This window comes from Periplaneta americana, chromosome 15 (assembly GCF_040183065.1).
Source record: "Periplaneta americana isolate PAMFEO1 chromosome 15, P.americana_PAMFEO1_priV1, whole genome shotgun sequence".
NCBI lineage: Eukaryota > Metazoa > Arthropoda > Insecta > Blattodea > Blattidae > Periplaneta > Periplaneta americana.
In genome coordinates this window covers 39,310,115-39,334,551 of record NC_091131.1, presented here as the reverse complement: position 1 = coordinate 39,334,551, position 24,437 = coordinate 39,310,115, and the positions used below count along the sequence as shown (strand labels likewise).

The 24,437-nt window shown below is 32.9% G+C and overlaps 1 protein-coding gene across 10 annotated transcripts in view; it reads right to left on the bottom strand.

The window, feature by feature from the left end:
- Positions 1 to 24,437, bottom strand: part of dati (datilografo) — an 811,390-nt gene that overhangs the window by 32,534 nt on the left and 754,419 nt on the right. The gene's annotated exons all lie outside the window — the stretch shown is intronic.

The window sequence follows — 24,437 nt, the reverse complement described above, 5'->3', positions numbered from 1 at the left end:
TAACATTTCCTAAAATTACTTAATTACTTTATTGTCTAAAACATTTTACAATGCATGACAGAGTCAAATGAATAGAACTTGGTAAAAATAGCATTTAATTCATAAATAATTCATAATAATATTATGAATATTATTCATTAATAACATAAAACAAGATTAATTTAATAAGTCATTCATAGATCATTTAAAATTTTGGGCTTATAGATTTCGGATATGGTTATTTTTATGCTTTGCACTAATAGTTTAATTCCCATTTCCTGAAAGCTGTTTTTAATTGCGATAAAATTAGGCCTATTTCTTTATATTTATTTCAATAACCGAATATTTACTCTATTCTATTATCTTTTTCTATCTCTTATTTTCTATCACTTCTTCCTGTCATCATTATCAATTTGTGTCTCTATTAACTAACTTTATGATTTTTTTTATTTGTATCAAGTTATATTTTTGTTTTTATATTTCTTGTAATGAATTATTGTTATGCCTTCAAGTTTTTTTTTCATTTCTTCACACTCATACACGTCTATTTATCTTAGTTTACTTTTTTATTTCTACCTCATTTACTTTCTTTTTATCATAGGAAAGAATAATACAAAACTGAGATTTGGCTGATGTGTGAATTACAGCATATCCGAAAGTATTGCCTAAATTAAAGAAAACTTATAACTAAGATTAAATTATAGAAAATCCTTAAGAATGTATTTATCCTCAACCATTTGTCCCCGACTATTTTATATTAATTTCTTAAATAAATGCATGCACTTAAGTTAATAATATTTTGTAAATGCCATCAACTTCCTTGTTATTAATACACAAATTGTTTACGTGTAATTTATAATAATGACCATTTCACAAAATTTTAGTCTCTATTAATGAAATACGCCATGTTGTGCAACAATGTTTTAGCGCGGTTAAAAAAATTGAACAGCGCATGATCAATAAAAACAGTATAAAACGCGTTTGCGCGCTTCAACTGTCAACTGTTTCTGCAATTTAGTGCTTGGCCGCAAATGATGTGAACATGTATCTATATAATGGAACGGCCACAAAACAGTTCTGTGTTGCGACGATATCGGGGTTCATCCCTGTCACATTGATCATCAGGAAAAAGAATGAGAAATCCGTTATCATGCCAGGAGAACTACATTTTGCACTTATCGAGCTGTTGAAGTACAGTTTACCTTCAACAATACTTTTTAGGAAAATAACGAAAAGTAACATGTCCAAAATAAGGAATAATAATTTGAAATAAACGGGTATATTTTAATACATAGTAGTAGACCTACATAATGTGTTAAGAACTTAAAATTTTATTAAATAGTTTAAGAAAATTGAAGAAAAGTATAGACTTATAAATTAATACAACAAATACGAAAAATTCGAACTCTGTAACTTCTCAGAATTTTATTTCTCAAGTGTGTCAAAATAGAAATTACCCATTTTTGTAAATACTTATTCATTTCGTTCTCACGAAGGCCTATGTAGTTTGCAACCTTGGAATCAGAGTATCGTAACATTCGAACTTGGGAATGACATGTCCCTAAAGATATGGCAACGCTGCATATGATAATTTTATGTACTGCACAACAATCCTTTGAAATTGTGAAACTGTATGTACACACATACAAGTTACACTGGGATACTGATATATATATATATAGCTATATTTAGTCGGGGACCTTCGTTATAAACAAAAACGAAAGCGGTTATCACGGAAAGAAGTATGTTATTAAATAACTCCATGTCCGATGATAAAATCTTAGCCATTATACAGCGTGATTCACGAGGAGGTACCGCCAATTACAGAGCATATTTCCAAAGACATTTCGAACAAAAAAATGTCATATAAATATGGGTCCTATTCTCAATATTTTCTGAGTCACACTAATTTAAAGTTGTTTGTAAAATACCTTTTTTCATTAATTTTAAGGGTAAAAGAATATTAGAAATAAAGAATGAACTATTCAGAAGTATAATTTTTTTTAATTGGCTAATACTCTGAAGCTAAAATTTTTTTGTGAATTATATAGTTGCTTTGTACATAATTTTTTTAGATTTCTAACTATAAGATTATATAATTCTTACGCGCTTATCACAACAATAATTGCAAATTACGTCACTCTTGTAAACTATTTAAGACTGTACATTCGGATGCAAATTTAACTGTAAAGAATCAAGTCGCTAGAAATGGTGTGATTTGTAACAAATGTTGTGATAAGTGCGTAAGAACAATGTAATTTTTAGTTAAATCTTGAAAAAAAATTCTTTACGAAGCAACTAAGGAATTAACAACACATTTTTAGGTTCAGAATATTAGCCAATTAAAGAAATTATACTTCTGAATAGTTCATTCTCCATTTTAAATAATCTTTTACCCTTAAAATTTAAGAAAAGAAGATATTAGTGAAACTCTGAAAATACTGACGGTCTTACTAATAAACCGTGTATAATTTTTATACGAGACTTATGCAGCGTTGAGACAGAAAATGTTACTAATAAACCATGCATAAGCGATGGATGTATAAACAGTCTGTAACTATACAATGGGAATTGCTTTGTAGTAGTTATATACATGAAACCCCTTGTTTAAGCGTTGTATATAGAGAAAAAATGGCCGCCCCTCTAACAGCTGTTCGTATCGACTGTCATTTTATGATGATGGCTGCCTTGTAACCATAGAAGAACACACCAAAGAGCACAGAATAAGTAGAATAATATTGCTTTAGCTTGTGCTCTTTGACCAAAATATAGTGTGGTAATCGATCAGAGCCAGTTGTACTATCGATACTTTAACACAGCACACTAGAGTGCTCTACCGGATGCAATAGAGAACCTCAGATATTCTATTACCTTTCGTAACGAAGTAATGATGAAACTATGACGTTGCTGTGTTAACAGTTAAACTGTTATACACGACTTATGTAGTGATTATTAGTAAGGAATTTACACACGACTTATAAACGAGCTACTCTTTGCATAAGTATAAGACAGTTAAACGTCTGTATATAGATGCAAATCAATATTTCAGGTATAACTCCCTGTAAAGTTGATTTGAATAATTTCGAGGGAAAAATTGTTCCGGAGCCGGGTATCGAACCCGGGACCTTTGGTTGTATATAGAGTTTTTATTAGTAAGACTGTGAGAGTAGAACCCATGTTTATTTGACATTTTTTGCTCAGAATGTCTTCGGAAATAAGCTCCGTAAGTGGCGGTAACTTTTCGTGAATCACTCTGTATATTGTTCCTTTAAAAAATGTATCAGATAAAGAATTAAATTTTGATGTAATTGAGTATTGTCCATGAAAAAAATAGCTAATTTTGAAAGTGCTATCCGATAAGGAAAATATGCTGATATGACGGATACATTGAGAGGTCACTGTCCTCACGACGCCGAAAAAATATTGTGTTGCGTAATTTAAGAGAGGAAGAAATGAAAACACCGTGTTTTCAGGCCTGTTTCTGTGACCGCTCCAGAAAACAACGATGCCATATATAACAAGATTTTGAAGGGTCGATGAATTGGCTTTGAAAATGTCCTATGAATGTGTGGCTTTTTGTAGATATTTGATGATGTTGGCTTTGAAGAAAAATTTAGCTCTCTCAGGCTTTAAAGAAAAATTTAGCCCTCTCAGGCTATCATCTACTTCCGAAACTAAAAAAAAGGAACAAGATTGGAAGAAAAAGTTTTCATCGAATGGCGGTAATGTTGTGGAAGACTGGTTTGTAGACCAAGACGAACATTTTTTAAATTCAATTGCTTTATGACCGTTGTGCTAAGTGTATGAAGTTATAACGTGATTTTTCTGAAGAAATAAAATCTTGTTTTGACATACAGTAACTTTTTCCATGTTAGGCCAAACACCAACACCGCTTTGTTAATTTTCTTTCAGAAAAACTATAATAAATTACTGTGCAGAAAATTTGATGGCAGCCATTCCGGGCAAACTGGTAATTCCAATGAACAAATCTTTTTCAAAAATATTTATTTATTATTGATGTAATACATAGATAAGGCTCTAAAATTAAATATGTTTCTTTTTTTTTTTTCAAAAGGAAAATATTTTACAAGTTTTATGGGCACTGAATCTAAGTTGTCTTGTAATAGATACTGTTTTGTTTCCCTTAAGTTTGCAGCACTTACTCATAGAGATCAGCTGTTAATGTACGTTTTTCAAGGATCTATTGTTGAAGAAATATTTTGAGAGCCTGCACTGTTAATTCCGGAGCTCCAGGATCAAGAAACTTTTTACTTATTCTTTCTGCCATTTATTTTCAGTATGTATTTTGGGTTAATGACAGTTAATCTTACAGTTTAAGTGAACATTTTGATTTAGAAATGTCACAGTTGCTTTGAAACTGGAAAAGTGAAGAATATTAACTCATCTTTAACATCAGTCACAAAATATGTTTAACACCCATGACATGGAAGAAACAGCTATGAAATATTTACCGATTATATTTTTGTGAACTAATTGGAAGCCATGAGATTTGCATAGCTTTCACCTGGACACTATGAGGATGAATCTGTTCTTGACCGAGACAGAGACATGAGTTTTACATTTTTTGTTAATAAGGTGTGAAGTGAGTTCACAAATCTTGTAACATCCGTGACGGAACCTTTTCTTTATTTTCTACAGTAATAATAAATTTATCCAACAACTTTTTTTCTCTAAAATGATACTGATCTTCTAAATTGATTCCAATAATAAAAGTTGACAAAAGTAATTTCATTTTCAATACATAGACTTTGAAAATAGTAAAAATGTAACATCTATGTCGTGACCACTGCCTGCTGGATCGCATCTTATCGATCATGTGATCCAGCAGGCAGTGGTCGTGACAACTGGAATGTCTGATAACTGCAGGATGAAGAGGAAAGCATATTTACAAAAACTTGACCACTTATAATCCCAAAAGAGATCAAACAGAACATCCTGCACAACACTTAAATTTCATTAACTACAGAGTTATCAGCGTACATTTGGTAAAATAAACGATTTGAAACCAGATTTAATTCAAAACTCTTTACTACGAAACGAGAATCCAAGAAGAAATTGATGGCATCACAAAATCGCCAAGCAATTAACTGTATTACTAAGAAATAAACTATTTTACATTAGTAACAGGCGAAAGATATCCTTTGCGAAATACACAGCTTCATAAAGGCCAGGATACGACCTTTTCAAGGCTTCCAGAGACCTAGAAAGAGGATCTGGGCTACAATATTAGAATTTATAAGTGTTGTTGACTTTTTAATGATGCCACAACTACGGAAGAGGTCATGTAATTATGAATGCTGAAGTGGCTGGGATGTGGGAAAAAGATTTCGTTATTTATACCAAATTACCATCTCCAGTGTTTCAAGAAAATTCCTTCTCCTAACCAACCACAAGTTTTAGCCATTAATACTTACTGAATCTGCTTTGTATATTTCCTTGAGATCTAACAAGCTTAAATTTAAACAGTTTATTTCTTATAGTAAATGTAGCCATTGATGAGTAGGTCTATGTGATGAAATATTTATCATAATAAATAAATACAGGGCAATTACAAATAATTCATCAGGTTTTAAGCAGTGCATAAAGAAAAATATAAAACTTAGAATAATGTATGATATATCAAAATAAACAGAAACTGTCAAAGTTTCGGACACACCTTCACAAGTGTTCGATGTAGCTTTCTCTCGTTACACGACGCACATCGATGCGATATTGAAGTTCGACCCATACGTGCAGTGGCATATACCTAGTAATGGTCGTAAATGCATCTGTAATACGATTTTTGAGCTCAACAAAAGTTGCTGGTAGTGTTGGCATGTAGACTATGGCCTTTACACACCCCAGAGAAAAAAATCACAGACCGTTAAATCGGGGGATCTAGGAGGCCACTGTAACAACGCTGTCATCTTCAGAACATCGTCCAATCCAACGGCGAGGAAGTTCTGTGTTCAGATGTGTCAATGGGGCGCGGTAGGTTGATTTCTGGGGGTTGCAAATGAAACTCGCCCTCACTCGCTCCACTGTTTCATTAGAAAAGCTTGGGCGTCCACTGCTTTTACATTTACATCGACGATGCCTTCGCAGAATGCTTTGGTGACCTGGAGGTGAAATTCCAGGGTATTGTCTCTGGAACGCACGCTGTACGGTAACAATGGAAAATGACTTCTCTTATTCCAAAACTGTGAACGCTTTCTGCTGCATAGACACCATTTTGAAAACTATGCTTGTGCTGCCGTCTGTCTATAAGCGCCAGAGTTACAACAATGGAAAAGTAAACATTCAGAGTTTTTCTTTCGATTCATGATTAGCACAAACATAGTTTTCGCAAATATTTGACTTGAAACCTGATGAATCATTTGTAATTGCCCTGTACAATAATGCATATTCAATTATCAAGTACAATAAATATCCCAAACATTTATATATATGGTATATTTATCGATAACAGAATTAGTTGTAGGACTATTCATTAGTGAAGTTCATTAACCCTTTGAATCAGAAAAGAATAACACGTATAATACACTGTAATATATAGGCCTATATTTCTTCTAAATTACAAAATATTTTATGTAATGTAGATGTTAAGTAATTAATACATACTGTATAAACTACCGTCTTATACTTCTAAATATAGATTCAACTTCAATCCTCATAAATATTTTATGTACTCTAAAGGGCCCCACACACGCACAGATCAGGTAAGTCTGTGCGAATCCAAATCCACAGACAAGTCTCCTCGTGTACGGGCGAAATTATCAATGCTTTTGGCCTTGAAACAAGCCTCCACACTTCTAGACTGCTTGAAATTTTCCGACTGTAGCGCTCTCCAAATTAAGCGGCAGAAAAAACAAACATAGAAACAAACGATACTATAAGCAGCTGGTAGAGAATTCATTGTTACGTTTTACAGTCGTCTGTAGCGAAATGGCGGCAATCTATGAAAGCTAACAATAAGATTCAAGGAACTATTACAATGTATTTTTCTTATAATATAGTCTGTAGAAATGTATAAATCTTTTTCGTGCTTATGGAAAATGAAAAAAAGTTACAGTAACACTTACAAAGCGAAACTATAGATATACCATTTGAAAATAGGGCTAAGGAATCGCGAACAAATGAACGCATCACCATGTGCAATTGTATTTCTCGAGTGACCGCTTTCTCCATGGGAAATAATTGGTGTCTTCTTGGTGAATGTCTAGGAGATAAGTCTGTAAGTCTGAGCATATATGGGCAAACATCCAATTCAGACATACCTCCCTGAGATGTCTATACAGACATACGTCCAGGTAAGTGTTTGCATATATCAGGCAATATTTAATTTTTGTTAGTGCATAAATCGTACCGGTAATTCTTTTGTTATATATACAATGTGGAAATGATATACAGTAACTGCACAGTCTAGTATATACAGTCACGAAGCTTGAGTTGTGAGGGTGCTAGGAACAATAGACTGTGCCGGTACTATTTCGCATTGTCTGTAATGAGGCGATATCAGCGATCCTAGTGGTTAGCAACTATCTATGGATGCATATTTACTACGTATTGAGCTTCGTGACTGTATATACTAGACTGTGGTAATTGTGTACATTTAAGGGTGCAATAGAATTAATTAAAATACATAGAAAACCTTTTATGCGTTTTTAATTAGGTGCATATTTAATTAGAAAGGCTGAAAGTCTGCGTAGTTTGGCATTAGATCATCCTCGGCTTACGTACGCATACACACACGCACTCAGTCTGAATAACAGCGTTCGTCCCTTGGTGACCACAACAGGGTTGCCAGTTTTCCTCATGGCAGGGAATAACGATTGCATAATGTGTGATTTCGAAATCAGTATTATAAATTAATATTGTAAATGCAGTACTTTCAAATTCAACAGTAATCTTGCTTATTCCTTCATTTGCATCGACCTTTATGCTTAAGAGAAATACAGGCTGAGGGACTCCAGGTAGAAGACAACCGTCAATTGAAGACCGAAACACATTAAGGGGACTGGGTAGTGATCAGTGGTAAAAAACTCAGATTTTTCATTTTGTGTTTAAAGAAAAAGTACAAAACTTGCTCTTTGAAACAATGTATGTACTGTGATGTATATCTCTGCAGATAGATCTTTTAAATGGTCTCTTTAAATTTGGTGGCGATGTAATTCATACATTCTGCTTTTTTAATGAAGTTTTCCGTAAGCTGATATTTTTAAAACTTAAGTGCATTTTTCTATGAAAATACTCAATCTATTTAGATGAAAATTTTACAGTGTTTTCTTCAGCCTGTGTTCTAGAAAGTAAACCTACAGGTTTATGAATATCACACACATAACACGAGGAAAAAAAATATATATATATGCATTAAAAATGACAAAAATTGTTAATTAAAATTGATTACTTTTTATGTTTCACTAAAAATGAAATATTTAACTAGTCTTACATTTTGCTTTAGAATTTACAATATATATCGCTTGATAACTTTAAAAAATTCAAGTTGTATGAGTGAAAATTGTAGTAGGTAAGTAATGTTCACCTGAAGATTGTGGTGCACTTAGCAAAGTGGGAAAACAGGTTACCACTGATAACTTATCAGTTAGGGCCTTTCTTCTGCACTTAGATAAGAAACTAATTAGTTATCCTTAACACCACTGAATTCAGAATGATTTACTGTATAACCATGGAAATTTTCATTCCACTCTGAACAGTAGAAGCTTAGAAATATTGAACTATACTTTTTTTTTACTGAAATTCTTTAATTGTACAGGCATCACTACACACGCCCGCTAATAACTATGGCTGGGATTTTGACGACCTAAAGATTATTTTAAAAATGCCTCAAAATTAGGAATTTATGACCTAAAAATCCTTAAAAATATACTAAAAACTATTTAAAAATTACCCAAAAGTAGATTCCATATTGTGAATATGGCGTAATAGGAAAAGTGGTTTTGTGCTACTTATACCTACTCGTATTAGAGCCTTCTTAGGTATTACCAATCTCGACAATGTTAATTTCATGACGTTTGGGTGCACGTTACTAAAAAACTGTTACAGATATCTCAATATGATTTTCAGGGAATGTTTTCACATTATTAATCTTTACACAATAGCTCCAAACTCTCCATTTGTACACCGAAACAAAAATAAAACGAACACAAATGTAGTTTCACTCCCGAAACTGGGTGAAGTAGACCTATTCTACGTTAGGGTGGAGTGAAAATATGAAGTTTATGGAATCAAAATATAATACCAGGGAAAAGTTGTGGGGTGATATCATAAAGAACAGTGCAAAATATATTTTGTCTTGATTAATATTTAGAGGTGTCCCAAGAGCATTATATTTCGAAATTTTCACAAAATTTTGAGGTTCAGATTTAATCTGAACAGGATACCAGGAACATGTTACAAAAATGCATGTTAAAGGATTCGACATATTTTTGGTCCCCTATTGTTTCATCTTGAAGTGTCAGAGAGACCTCGATTTACAAGAAAATTGAGAATAATCACAAAACTCATAGGTATGATATAATTAATATAATACAATTAATGGCAATTCATTCTTCTTATGTTACGGGGTATTTAAATCAGAATATGTCTAATATTAATACAAGAAATCTGACCTTATACCTTATATCTGCAATGCCAGAGGGGCTGAAGCCATCACAATTACCTACCTTCCATGACATAATGAAATATTATCTATGGGTGAAAAATGAATTAAAATCTGACTTGAAATCAAAAGAATCTACTGCTGGGGAGATTTCAGAAAGAGTTGCTATCAAAACTAAGGAAATCCAGGTAAAGGCTTAAATTCCGAAAATCAGTCATACAAGAATATTACAACTGATTCGTGCTTACCGTGATCAATACACAAACTTAATGAAGTTTTGTAAGAAACGACATAGTGACGACAACTAAAATGACAACATTGCAAAATTCAAAGAAGAAGCAAAAAACTATTTGATATATCAAGTTGAAAAAGTAAACAAAAAATTTAATACTGTAGGCCTAATTGTGATAAAGACCGCCATGTTCCAAAACAAGAAACAATGTTTTACCACAGCAAAGAACAGAAAGAAGGATGATAATTAATTGGACCTGTTGATTTAGTTACCACTCAGAAAGAAATGAAAAAGAAAACAAGAATAAATTCTAAGAAAAAAATAAATGGGCTGAAATGGAATTTGTCATATTTTATGTAAAATATTATATATCTTGTCCCTCAAAAATACTATGTACTGCAACCCCAATCTTGAGTCTTCCAAATAAAGTTTAAATAGGCTATATGATTTTGTGCGAGATCGTGCGTATTTGCTTGGTTTCCGCACAAAACCAATCCGAGGAAAGTCTAAAATTCCACATTCAGTATTCCCAACCTAACACACATAACAATGTCCCTCGTCTTACCGCTTAAGTGACATATTGATTTTACTGCTTTAGGCTTTTAACATATTATTTTTAGAGACGTTCAATATAGTAATGATTATAAATTGGAAACTTACCACTGCAATTTCACCTAAATTGCACTGTTAATTATTGTTTTTAAATATTTGCAAAAATTAAGTAAACTCTACAACTCCACTAAAGTTACTGCATTCGTGATGCAAGTAACATTAAGGAAGCCGTGAAAAAATCAACAAGATTCCAGATGCCGATGTTATTACTGCAATATGTTATATAAATAATATTGTTAAAATATTAAAATGAAAAATAAATCATTACATAACCTTACCGTTTGGTTTAAGTTCACATTTATAGACTGGGGGAAAAAAAGACAGACGTATATCACGGCCTGCTAGAGTGTAGTAAACACAGAAAACATTTTAAAGCAACAATGTTGAAGATAGATATTTTTGTTTTGCAAATTTGCCGTCATTGAACAGAAACCAAGATGGAGATTTCATTGCAACTAATTAGAAATTCCTCTTTCAGGTATGTAATAAACGATATTCGCACAAAATAATGTATGATACACGAAGGGTATGTTTTCTTCCAATTCTCGGAAATTAAAAAAGCTCAACTACGTTTCGCTTTTTCAAACTTTTCCTCGAACATGAAAACGTCAACATACCGCTCTTGTAACGCATATTACTATTACAGCATTAGCTATGTAATGAAAAACAAAGTAATAGAACAATACCGGGTACAGAAAGAGGAAAAAAAAAAAATAATTTTAAGAAACTTTAAAGCCCTTGGGGTACCTCAAAAATTAAATATAGAAATTCCATACTTTTCACATTCCTACGTTAAGTGGAAATACAGATTTTTACAACTATTACATCTAGAAAACAGATAACAAACAAATTCATGTATAGATTCACTTCACCCTATTCGGTGTCAGTGTATCCCTATTACAACGCAGAATTCTTTTTCAATTCCATTGATTGTTTAACTCTATCTATAAAACTTCGCGGAAGCAAGAAAAACATAAACTGATTATATGAAAGCAGGTTCACAGAAATGCATTTGGGCAGGTGAAAGTTGACTTAACGGCCTGGTTACGGCTATTTTATTGCTAAATTATCCTGCTTCGGTACAAATTAAAGCACACATTGGATAGTGCTTTGAAGAAGCAGAGTCCTGGATTCGAATTTCAGTTACTATTGTCATAGTGGAAAACTGACTATCGTCTCCATCTGGAGTGTCCGGTCATTATTCTATCTTGTGACAGTTTAATAAACACAGAATGTGTATTTAGAGACAACAATAAATTACTCAGAGTCGGTGTAGAGTAAGATAATGATGAAATGAGAACGGCAGAAGAATTCTAAATGTGTGTGTGTGTATATATATATATATATATATATATATATATATATATATATATACAGGTGTTTTCAGGCGACGATAGAAAACAAGAGATGCAAAAACAAATGAATGAGGTGTATAAACAATTGAATTCTCTTTGATATCTATACTAATAATAAATCTGTAGCCGAAATTTTTCTGGTAATTTTCGATTTTCCAAAAGTAATTGGTCCTAACATATATAATCAACCACCCTGAAACCGAAAATCGCATTTTTGAAATTTTTGTTTGTATGTCTGTCTGTATGTTTGTTACCTTTTCACGCGATAATGGCTGACCCGATTTATATGAAAATTGGAATATAAATTAAGTTCGTTGTAAGTTAGATTTTAGGCTATATGGCATTCAAAATACTTTATTTAAAAGGGGGGTTATAAGGGGGACTGAATTAAATAAATCGAACTATCTCGCTTATTATTGATTTTTGTGAAAAATGTTACATAACAAAAGTTTCTTTAAAAATGATTTCCGATAAGTTTTATTCTTTATAAAATGTTGGTAGGACTAATATTTAATGAGATAAATGAGTTTTCAAATTAAAATAACGCCATCTAAGACGGTGCAATGAATTAAGAACAAATGACTTTGTCTATAAGGGGCCTTGGACATCAACAATCGAAAGCTATTAAACATAGCCTACAGAGAATGTTTCTGTGTTTGTATGAAGTAATATCAGAAGCTAAATTAACCGATTTGTATAATTAATTATTATTTCACCATTGGAAAGTGTAGTTTCTCTAGATGGACATAATGCTATAATGTTATTACAGTAATGTCTGAGTAAATCGAGGACAGGTAAGATTAAAATAGCTTCTTATGCACAGAAAATTTGGTAGGCTATTTTGTACATTCGTTTTCTGTATTTCTTAAAATAATATTTATGTACACACTCATTTTAATCTCAGAGAATTAACGAACAACGAGAGTGTATTGATTTAGTATGCAGTAATAGTACGTTAGCTTAACAATCCATTATTTTATAATTCAAATTTTAACTATGCTCAATTGAATCGTGTTAAAATACATAAAATATATATGCAATAAATGCAATGCAAAAGAATTGGGTAATGAGCGAAGCAGATTATCTTGCGCTGTTGTAAAAGTTGTTCCCTGGATCAAACGTCCTATTTTAATTATGTAATTACTTTATATTTATTTCTAACAGGTGCAGCGGAGCGCACGGGTACGGCTAGTTTAAGTATAAAGTATAGGTGTGCCATTTGAAATTTCAAAGTGGGGAGGCTTGGGGTGGGGGTGAAATCTAAAATGTAATTATGCCTGGTTTCAGACTTCCCCCTCAATATCTAAACTGACGTGTTTTTTGTTTAAATTGAATTCAGTTTAAATAATTAGTTATTTAGACTGGGAAATTTTGAAATGAAAGCCCTGTATAATATATTAATAGACTAGGTAAAGAGAGAATTTTTTATGTGGTTACAACTTCCAGAATGGTTCCAGGGTACATACAGCCCGTGACATAAGACAACTGGAACATGTGTACTTACTGGGACATCACCTCTTTCTATTGCTGAAGATAAGAAAGCCTGGTTATATCTACCTCCCTAATCAAAATAGGTTTGAATGGCAAGTGCCTTTTCCTATATTAGGCCTACTTATATTAATTGACAATGGAAAGATTTCAGTCGTAGTAGTAGCAATTTTAGTAGTAATAGTAGTAGTAGTAGTAGTAGTAGTAGTAGTAGTAGTAGTAGTAGTAGTATCAGTAGTAGTAGTAATAGCAGTAGCCTAATATTAGTAGTAGTAGTAGTAGTAATATTAGTAGCAGTAGTAACAGCAATAGTAGTAGTACTATAATAATAATAATAATAATAATAATAATAATAATAATAATAATAATAATAATAATAATAATAATAATAATACAGTGGAAGCTCTTAAGTTCCACAGAAATCAAGTTCGACATCCTATAGTTCGACTGCTTACGTAAGAGAATTAGACACGCCCCTATACGGGCACTAAGAAATGGGTTTGCCATTTGAATGGGAATTGGTTCTGTGTCTTGTAGCGATACTTTTGTTGAAGGAAAACAGAATATTTTATTGATTAGGACATCATATTGGTAACTGATTTTAAATTAATGAACTCTTCTTTTTCTATTTGAGAATTTTGCCGTTTGTGAGACGGAACTGTCGAAACCCACTGTGGTACTAGAAGCTCATACACAAGTCTCGGGGCGGGCAGGAAATGCAAGTACAGTACTGTATTCGTTAATGGATAACCAATAAGAATTTGTATTCATTTCATCTGCCACACCCACTACCCGTATTGAACTGAATTTTCAATTCTGTTTTGTCGAACTTACGAGAGTCCACTGTAATATAATGATAATAATAATAATAATAATAATAATAATAATAATAATAATAATAATAATATAGTCTACCGCAAGACTTGCACAACGCCTCGAAATCCAGGAAAGCTATAATAAAATTATAGGCCTACCGTTATACATTCAATTTACATTTACAAAGAAAATTCCCGAAGTTATGGTAACAAATTGACCGACCAAGGTCTACGCAACAACTTTAAAATCATTGTTTTAACACATATCTTTAATATTCCTAAGAAAAAATTGGAAATTCAAGTAGGGGTTCAGATCATACTGATATCACGTTACGGGAATCCCGGGATGTACTAGTATTCGTCTAATTTTATCTCCCACATAAGCCTAAAAATGGCCTAAGGGGTAGTCCATGCCTCAATGAATGGTTTGTTTCCAAAGCCTACTATTTTACTTTCAGTTATTTCTACAGGAAGGAGAAAAATTGCTGACTTTAAAATATACGAGCCAAATTAAAAAAAATGCGTGTTTATTCTTATTTCACAAATATTTTATATCATTCTACGTATAAAATGTACTAGCATACTTTATAGTTTGCCTAAAATGTATATTAAAATATAAAGTAATAGCCTATTTTTTGGCCTGGAAAACATAATATACGCGTAAAAGGCTTTGGGAAAGAAATCACATCTTAAATATTATTTTTCAGTAACAAATAGCAGGAATTTGCATAAAATAACTTTTGCATTGGATTCAGAATGTAAGAAATATGGTTATTATAATATTGGGTCAAAATCGGTTTTTAAGCAAAATAGCAGCTTTTGGAAATGTATCATATAGGTTTTATATAATAACAATATTAATAATTTATATTATTATTATTATTATTATTATTACTATTATTATTATTATTATACAGTGCCGCAATATCATGTGGAACTGACAAGGATGCAAATCCGTGCTTCTGTTATTTAAATATCGACGTCTGTAGCGTTTGAAATGATTACGTAAAATACAAAACCAGAGCAATACAGCGTTGCTGAGATAGCTGGAAATACTTTCACACAACTTTGCGTGCATTTAGTTATTAAGGTCAGTATCTTCTCAAACAGTTTTACTTAAAAGTGATTTTTAAGATAGAAACTCGCCGTGCGACTTGTAACTGGATTCAATTACCGAAGAGAGTAGATAGCGGAACAAAAAGACGAACGTCCCTATAGAAACCGGTTCTGGTTTGTGTGGGCAGCGGACGCAAGCTTATCGGTTCCTTATGTCACACTTATGAATTAAATTAAGTCGATAGTGGTTTTTAAACAACATTAAACCGATGTTCAGGCGCTCTTTTCACGGAAATACAAATAAATTTACAAGTGTAACAGAGTGTTTCTTGGAGCCTATTAACACGCTCTGGGTTACATACATCAAATTAATAAAGGAAAGATGTCATGCCGTTAACATTTTAACACAGTAGGTCATGGTTTCGTAATAACACTGTAAGATTTGAGACAATGAGCATACTCCTTCTGAATGGTTGGATCCAACCACGACATCAGTTAACATACAATTAATAAATCTGGGTAAAGGTATTAATGTACTCAAATTAAAATAAATTTGGTCGATGAAATAATAAATCCCTCATTATCTCTAGACTCTAGAGCCCCATTATAATGAGAGATATAGATAATATTAATTTATTATTACAAAGCTATTATGATAGTAGGAAAAATTTCTTGCTGGTTATATTACCAACAGTAATCTCACTAGAGGTTTTGATTTATCTAGAGAAAATCAAAACTCGAGTGGGATTTAATTGACTATTACACGATTAGAAGAAAGTATATAAAGATTAGAAGTAACAAAGTACTCCAATACAATAAAATATTAATTGGCTTATGAAAATACAACTGTCTTCAAATGTATCAACTATCGAACCTGACGATGTCATATCCAGGCCTTGTACATTGGTTTCTGACAAATTATTATTATTATTATTATTATTATTATTATTATTATTATTATTATTATTATTATTATTATTGTACCATCTCAACATTACGCTAGATGGCAGTAGTGTTTTATGATTATGATTTCTTGTTACCGGTATCAGTTGTGCCAACTATGGAATCATCATTGAACTCTGTGGACTGTTACTAGTCAAGAAGGCATTGTTGATTCAGTTTCATTTTTATTAAAATCCAACATTCCACTTCAATTATCCGAATCCCAGTAATCAACGTCACTTGACAGATGATTTTCAATAAATCTTAATATTAAACAATCTCTGATACGTGACTATCCATATCATATAGCAGAAGCTATAACATAACCTAACTAATATACTGTACACAAGTGTTAGAAAAGTTTTAATTAACGACGATGACATAAAAAATAAACATGAATAATTTTAAAAGGAAAAATTATTGAATGTACAATTTTCAAATTTGAATGTGGTTGGTGGTCCAATTGATGTTATATTGGACGTGTGCGTAATAGAAGTGGAACTCGTTGATTTAGGCCTACATGGTGTATTCAACTTATTCAGGATTTCCGAATGAATAATTTTAAAAGGAATAATTATTGAATGTACAATTTTCAAATTTGAATGTGGTTGGTGGTTCAATTGATGTTATATTGGACGTGTGCGTAATAGAAGTGAAACTCGTTGATTTAGGCCTACATGGTGTATTCAACTTATTCAGGATTTCCGAATGGTGCTCTTCATTTATTTGTAAATCGGATTTCAGAAGATGCATAGGTATGATCAGTGATTTTTATTGAATGCCAATGCGAGTCATATTTGAAACTGCTGTGCATCGACTGGAGTGATTTGTAATTTTATATATATATTTTTTTTTGACGTCCAGACCAGCGCAGTTTCAAATGTTGGCAAACAAAGAAACAAATGCTAGGGACACGATAAAATTAAACAAATGCTAGGGACGCGATAAAATTAAACAAATGCTAGGGACGCGATAAAATTAAACAAATGCTAGGGACGCGATAAAATTGTGCGATAAGCAGCCATGATTGGTTGAAATACGTCCTTTCGTACCGTTTTATTGGTCAAAAGTAGTATGACGTAGTAACAGTGTAATAGTCATTAAAAAAATGGTAGTTTCCATATAATGACAATCAACAACGCATAATCTGAAAGGACAAATGAAAATTGTAGATGATTAAAATGGCTATTACAAATCAACAATGGGCACAATGTGTTCTTTGGATGCTAAATTTGAGTGTGTTAAAAGAGTTCTAAGAGCATTTCGAAGTAATAAAGTTTTATATTTATATTTTTAATAAAATTAATACTTTTTTGTTAACACAATATGAAACGTAACTGACCGTATAATCATATCGATTGTAACAATGACAGCATCCATGGATAATAACGAAGGCTGTGAAATACTATATAAACTGCAATTTCGCCGTTTTGGTGTAGTAGGCCTATTCTTCTTAATGTTGTAAAATAAAAAAGTATGTGAATAATTTAAAATCAATTCCTATTAAATAATAACGTCAACATGTTATAAAAGTCGTATTTTACATGTAAAAAAAAACTGATCTTAGTAAAATAGCTATTCTCCACGCCATATTTGCTAGAGTCCTCGGAAAACGATATCATTTCGTATCGGCATTTCTTTTGCAACTCAGTGTACCCTTCAAGCCAGAATAGAATTTATAAATTTCTACATTTAAATCTAAACCAATAAAATATATATTTTCTGGTGAATTACAAAATAAATTGCACAGTTATTCCTTACAACACGGATATCAATTCTAACGTTCATTCTTACGAACGGAAATAGTTATCATTGTTCTTGCGTTAGCAATTACCTCTATACGTGCTTTGACTTTAACAGAAAGAAATCGCAACCACCGAGAAAGTCAATAGTAGGCCTAATTGACTTGTGAAGCTATTTAATGTCTTGGTCATTGTTTAGAGCTTCAAGAAACGCCGGCAATGAGGAATGAATAATTCAGGCTAGACCATTCTTGCAAGAACATAATTGAGGAATAAAAGACAATCACCAAACAGTGCTTCCAACTTATGAAAATCATTCTCATTTACATACAATTCAATATGGGGTCGTTTTAAGTTAGCAGATAACTTTTTCATTGTTTTTGTTCCGTATTTTTTGTTTAATGATGGAGATTGTAAAACTTTATTCATCTATGTGATGAAAGCATGTTTCAAGAAAACAGGAAAGAAATAGAATAACTATTAAGGCAAGGTTTCTTAGCTTCGCAACGTACTGTTGGTGTAAAACATGTTAACTTTCGACTCTGTTAATGTACAATAAATATCAGTGAACTTTTAATGTTATAGTGCGTATACGTCAATTATGTGTAAAAATGAGCTTGCAAAACTATCTCACATAGTATTTATTAGCATGTAAGATATACAACGAATATTAAAATTTGATGTCAAAAATAATTCATATCCATATACGCATTACTACTACTACTACTACCACAACCACCACCATCACCACCACCACCAATAATAATAATAATAATAATAATAATAATAATAATAATAATAATAATAATAATAATTATTATTATTATTATTATAATAATAACAATAATAATTTTTATCATCCAGTCTGCTGTCGAAAAATCTGAAGTTAGAATTTATAAAACAGTTATATTACCGGTTGTTCTGTTTGAGAATAAGATTCTTAGGAAAATATTTGGGGCTAAGAGGGATGAAGTTACAGGAGAATGGAGAAAGTTACACAACACAGAACTGCACGCATTGTATTCTTCACCTGACATAATTAGGAACATTAAATCCAGACGTTTGAGATGGGCAGGGCATGTAGCACGTATGGGCGAATCCAGAAATGCATATAGAGTGTTAGTTGGGAGGCCGGAGGGAAAAAGACCTTTAGGAAGGCCGAGACGTAGATGGGAAGATAATATTAAAATGGATTTGAGGGAGGTGGGATATGATGATAGAGAAAGGATTAATTTTGCTCAGGATAGGGACCAATGGCGGGCTTATGTGAGGGCGACAATGAACCTGCGGGTTCCTTAAAAGCCAGTAAGTAATAATAATAATAACAATAATAGTAATAAATAAAATAATAATAATAATAATAATAATAATAATAATAATAATAATGGAAATAAAGGGCCGACAATTTTTAATAGAACTGATCAGGGAATGGGAAGAACTTCACTTATACAGGGTGGAAGTGAAATAACCTTGCAGCTTGAAAGGGATGATAGAGTACACGTAAATGAATTTGTGATTAAATGCACGGTTAATCAGAAAATTAAGTTTGAAGTTTGAGGAGTCCGGCAACATCGTCGCTAACACATTCTACTCGTGATACAGATGTAAGAGGTCAACGAACTGGCGTGTCTGCATACGTAAGCTGCATTCTGCCGAGAAGTTGCCACTCGCTCGCTTCCTGCAATGGCTTGAATTTAGGGGTTTTAAAAATTAAATTTACACGAAAACAATTCACGCTATTGAAACACGCCAGAGGGATAAATTATTCTTTGTTAGATTTCCTATCGATATGAACAAAAGTCACGATCCTAATCCCAATAGTTACCAAAAAAGAAATTGTTAAACATTTGGGGAAAAATTTTTTCTGAAAAAAAAAAACTATGAACTTTCCACCAATAAGATTTACTTACTTACTTACTTACTGGCGTTTAAGGAACCCGGAGGTTCATTGCCGCCCTCACATAAGCCCGCCATTGGCCCCTATCCTGAGCAAAATTAATCCAATCTCTACCATCATATCCCACCTCCCTCAAATTCATTTTAATATTATCTTCCCACCTACGTCTCGGCCTCCCCAAAGGTCTTTTTTCCCTCCGGCCTCCCAACTAACACTCTATATGCATTTATGGATTCGCCCATACGTGCTACATGTCCTGCCCATCTCAAACGTCTGGATTTTATGTTCCTAATTATGTCAGGTGACGAATACAATGCGTGCAGCTCTGCGTTGTGTAACTTTCTCCATTCTCCTGTAACTTCATCCCGCTTAGCCCCAAATATTTTCCTAAGAACCTTATTCTCAAACACCCTTAATCTCTGCTCCTCTCTCAAAGTGAGAGTCCAAGTTTCACAACCATACAGCACAACCGGTAATATAACTGTTTTATAAATTCTAACTTTCAGATTTTTTGACAGAAGACTAGATGATAAAGCTCCTCAACCGAATAATAACACGCATTTCCCATATTTATTCTGCGTTTAATTTCCTCCCGAGTGTCATTTATATTTGTTACTGTTGCTCCAAGATATTTGAATTTTCCACCTCTTCGAAAGATAAATCTCCAATTTTTATAATTCCATTTCGTACAATATTCTGGTCACGAGACATAATCATATACTTTGTCTTTTCGGGATTTACTTCCAACTCTATCGCTTTACTTGCTTCAACTAGAATTTCCGCGTTTTCCCTAATCGTTTGTGGATTTTCTCCTAGCATATTCACGTCATCCGCATAGACAAGAAGCTGATGTAACCCATTCGACTCCAAACCCTGTCTATTATCCTGGACTTTCCTAATGGCATATTCTAGAGCAAAGTTAAAAAGTAAAGGTGATAGTGCATCTCCCTGCTTTAGCCCGCAGTGAATTGGAAAAGCATCGGATAGAAACTGACCTATACGGACTCTGCTGTAAGTTTCACTAAGACACATTTTAATTAATCGAACTAGTTTCTTGGGAATACCAAATTAAATAAGAATATTATATAAAACTTCTCTCTTAACCGAGTCATACGCCTTTTTGAAATCTATGAATAACTGATGTACTGTACCCTTATACTCCCATTTTTCCTCCAACCACCAATATGATATTATAGTTTTTTGTTGCATAGGCTATAACATGAGCTATTCGCTCTGGATATCCGCAAGGATATTTCAATTTCACTCGGCATAACCGATGTACATTTACTTGCATAAAGAAATTAAAATTATAAATGTCATTAGTCATTACTATAAGAAGGAATTAACGGAGTTTTTGTGATTGACAGAGATATATTTCACAAAACACCCACTATTCAAATGACCGATTATATTTTATGCACACATTTTTAAAATATATTTTTGGTCATGAATCTCAAGGCGTATATGAGTATATTCAGTAGAATCTCGCTAATCCGAAAGAAGGAAAAATAAAAACTTACCGGGAATTTTAGCTAACCCCGCGAGATTGCAATCATTCTTTAAAATGCAAGTTTCAACTTCTCATGAGGCTCGCTTCTAATTTTTTATAAACAGTTCTGGTAAGGATGCATATTACGTGCAACATTCAATCTTTTCTAGAATCGATTACAGAAATAGATTTTTTTTCGAGTCATAGAGATAGTAAAAGCAAGTGTACACAATATCTTTCACAGTCTAGTATATACAGTCACGAAGCTCAATACGTAGTAAATATGCATCCATAGATAGTTACTGACCACTAGGATCGCTAATATCGCCTCATTACAGACAATGCGAAATAGTACCGGCACAGTCTATTGTTCCTAGCACCCTCATAACTCAAGCTTCGTGACTGTATATTAGACTGTGATACCTTTAGAGAAAATATAGAAATATTGGCGTTGCCAAGCAACTGACAAATTGACTGAAACAAAAGATGCAAGCATGTTTTTTGACAATATTAAATGAAATTTTTGGTGCATGTTTAGTAGTTTTTGTGATAGAGGGGGGTATATTTCACGGTTGACATATTCAAATTTCCTGTTATTTCGCGAGTTTGGTTTCGTTAAAATAATTTCGTATTTCAGTTATTTAGGAAAGATGCTGAAACAAAACTACAAAAAGCAGTATATGAACTAAATAAAATATGCCAGAATCATAACTTTAACATATCAAATACAAAAACAAAAGTAATGGCATTTCAAGGCAAAAATACTGTAAGATCTAAGATTGAAATAGACAATAAAGCAGTAGAACAAGTAACAAATTTTAAGTACCTGGGATGTGATGTAAGTTACAAAAACGATAATAATATAAAAATAAAATTACAATCATTCCAGACAGTATGTGGCACAATTAATAGAACTTTGAAGAATGAAAGCAGAAAGGAAACAAAAATGAAATTCTACAATGTAATGGCAGTCCCTACTCTTTTATATGGAACTGAAAGCTGGGTTACAACAAAACCTGAAGCTAGTAAAATACAAGCGGCAGAGATGAGATTCTTGCGGAAAGTAAAAGGATGCACGAGATTAGATAGAATTAGAAATGAAGATATTAGGCAGGAACTAGGAGTATACGCACTTATTGATAAAATAGATAATTACAGACAAGATTGGAAATTACATGTAGAGAGAATGAACGACTACAGACTTTCTAAGAAAGCAATAAATTATAAGATTAAAGAGTAATGAAACGGAGAAAAATTCTCTCCGGCACCGGTATTTGAACCCGGGTTTTCAGCTCTACGTGCTGATGCTTTATCCACTAAGCCACACCGGATACCCATCCCGGTGTCGGACAGAATCGTCTCAGTTTAAGTTCCAACTCTTGGGTTCCCTCTAGTGGCCGCCCTCTGCACTACATCATAAACCAAAAGGACGAAGAGATCAGGTACGACCGATGAAAAGATGGAGCGACCTTTGAAGCCGGAACGGGCAACTGCCCATACCATGAAGAGAAGCGAAGAAGAAGAAGAAGAAGAAGAAGAAGAAGAAATTTAGAAAGGTAACTGTAACGAACAAAGTACTTATGGATCATTTAGCGCCTATCGCTATTACAATAATTCTAACGAGAACTGAAAGTTACGAACTCCTCTCATGATGATGATTATGATGATGATGACGGACTGTCTCACTCTTATCCGACCGCTTTTATTCTACAAATCAGCAGTACATCCTGCATCTACAGAAGATTCTTCCGTTGCAGAACACGAATGCCCCCCCCCTCTTCTTCCTTGTAAGTCTATCACGGGCCACCTGTTACAATTGACCATAACTTTATGTAACCGGAAAAGCTGTATAAATTTTCATACCAATCATCGTCTTGTATTTGTCCATCTGTCTGTGTACTTGCAGGTGATGATGTGGTATCTATATGTTTTTTTTTTTTCTTCCGATGTTGAACATGCAGAAAAGTTTTAACTGAATAACTTCTAGTCCACTGGTAGCAATACTCCCATTATATAGCAACGTTCGTTGCATGTAATTTATAACTAACAGTTTCATAAAGTAGGCGCACCTTTCGCCGGAGGCACAGCGCATCGGTTTCCCTTGCCAGAATTTCGAGTTCAAATCTTCGCGAATAAAATTGGAATTTCGGGTATTGGTACAGATTTTCATGGCGTACTAATAGTAGTAGTAGTAATATTTATTTATTTAACCTGGTAGAGATAAGGCCGTCAGCTAGACATTTTATCATAGAAGTTAAGAACAAAGAATATTTTTGTATTTACTGAATTACAAATTAAACCTACAACAACAAAATTCTATAGTGATGAAATTGCCGGATATTGAAATATTTTGTGATAGATTAAGAGAACTATTTACAAGAAACCATGTCTGAGCGAGTTTCAATTACTGACCAAGTGCCTAGTAAGTTTGCGTTTGAATTCAATTTTATTTCGACAGTCCCTGATGCTAGCAGGTAACGAATTCCAGAGTCTTGGCAGGGCTGTTGTGAAAGAGGATGAGTATGAGGAGGTACTCTTATTTGCATTATTACAAATCTTTCAATCATGACCTTGCCACGAAAAAAATGCGACGTCTTGCAAACTATTATAACATATTATTTACTTACTATTACATCCTACAGAGTCACGAAAAACTTTCGACAAATTCAACTATAAGTTGCAGGAAGAAAAATAATTACAGGTAGTTAAAACACAAGATTCCTCAAATCTAAAAATTCGTTAATATTGTAAAATGCCTTCTGGGTCAGTCATCCAGAGACAAATAGTTTTAAGGCTTTCTATTCAAAGTCAAAATTTTGTCAAGATGGCTTATTGCATACCTAAGAGCCAGTAGCGGCCGGTGATCCAAATCCTCGGTGAGGCCAGATGCAACTAGTTTAAGTGCCTCCGATAGAAAATGTATATTTATGATATTAATATTATTATTATTATTATTATTATTATTATTATTATTATTATTATTATTAGTCTATTATTATTACTAGTAATGAAAAATAATAATTTCACTCACCAAGTAAGCTGTTATGCTGTGAGTTTCAGTGATTGTTTCAGTGTGATGAAGCAACCCATATTATGTGTTGAAATTTCCCTTTCTTTCTTTTCTTTTTTATTGTTTTCCTTTGACAGCAACAAACAAGGCCAACAGAGAAGTTTATTTTGCACCACATTACCACTTAACCATTTGTTGCCC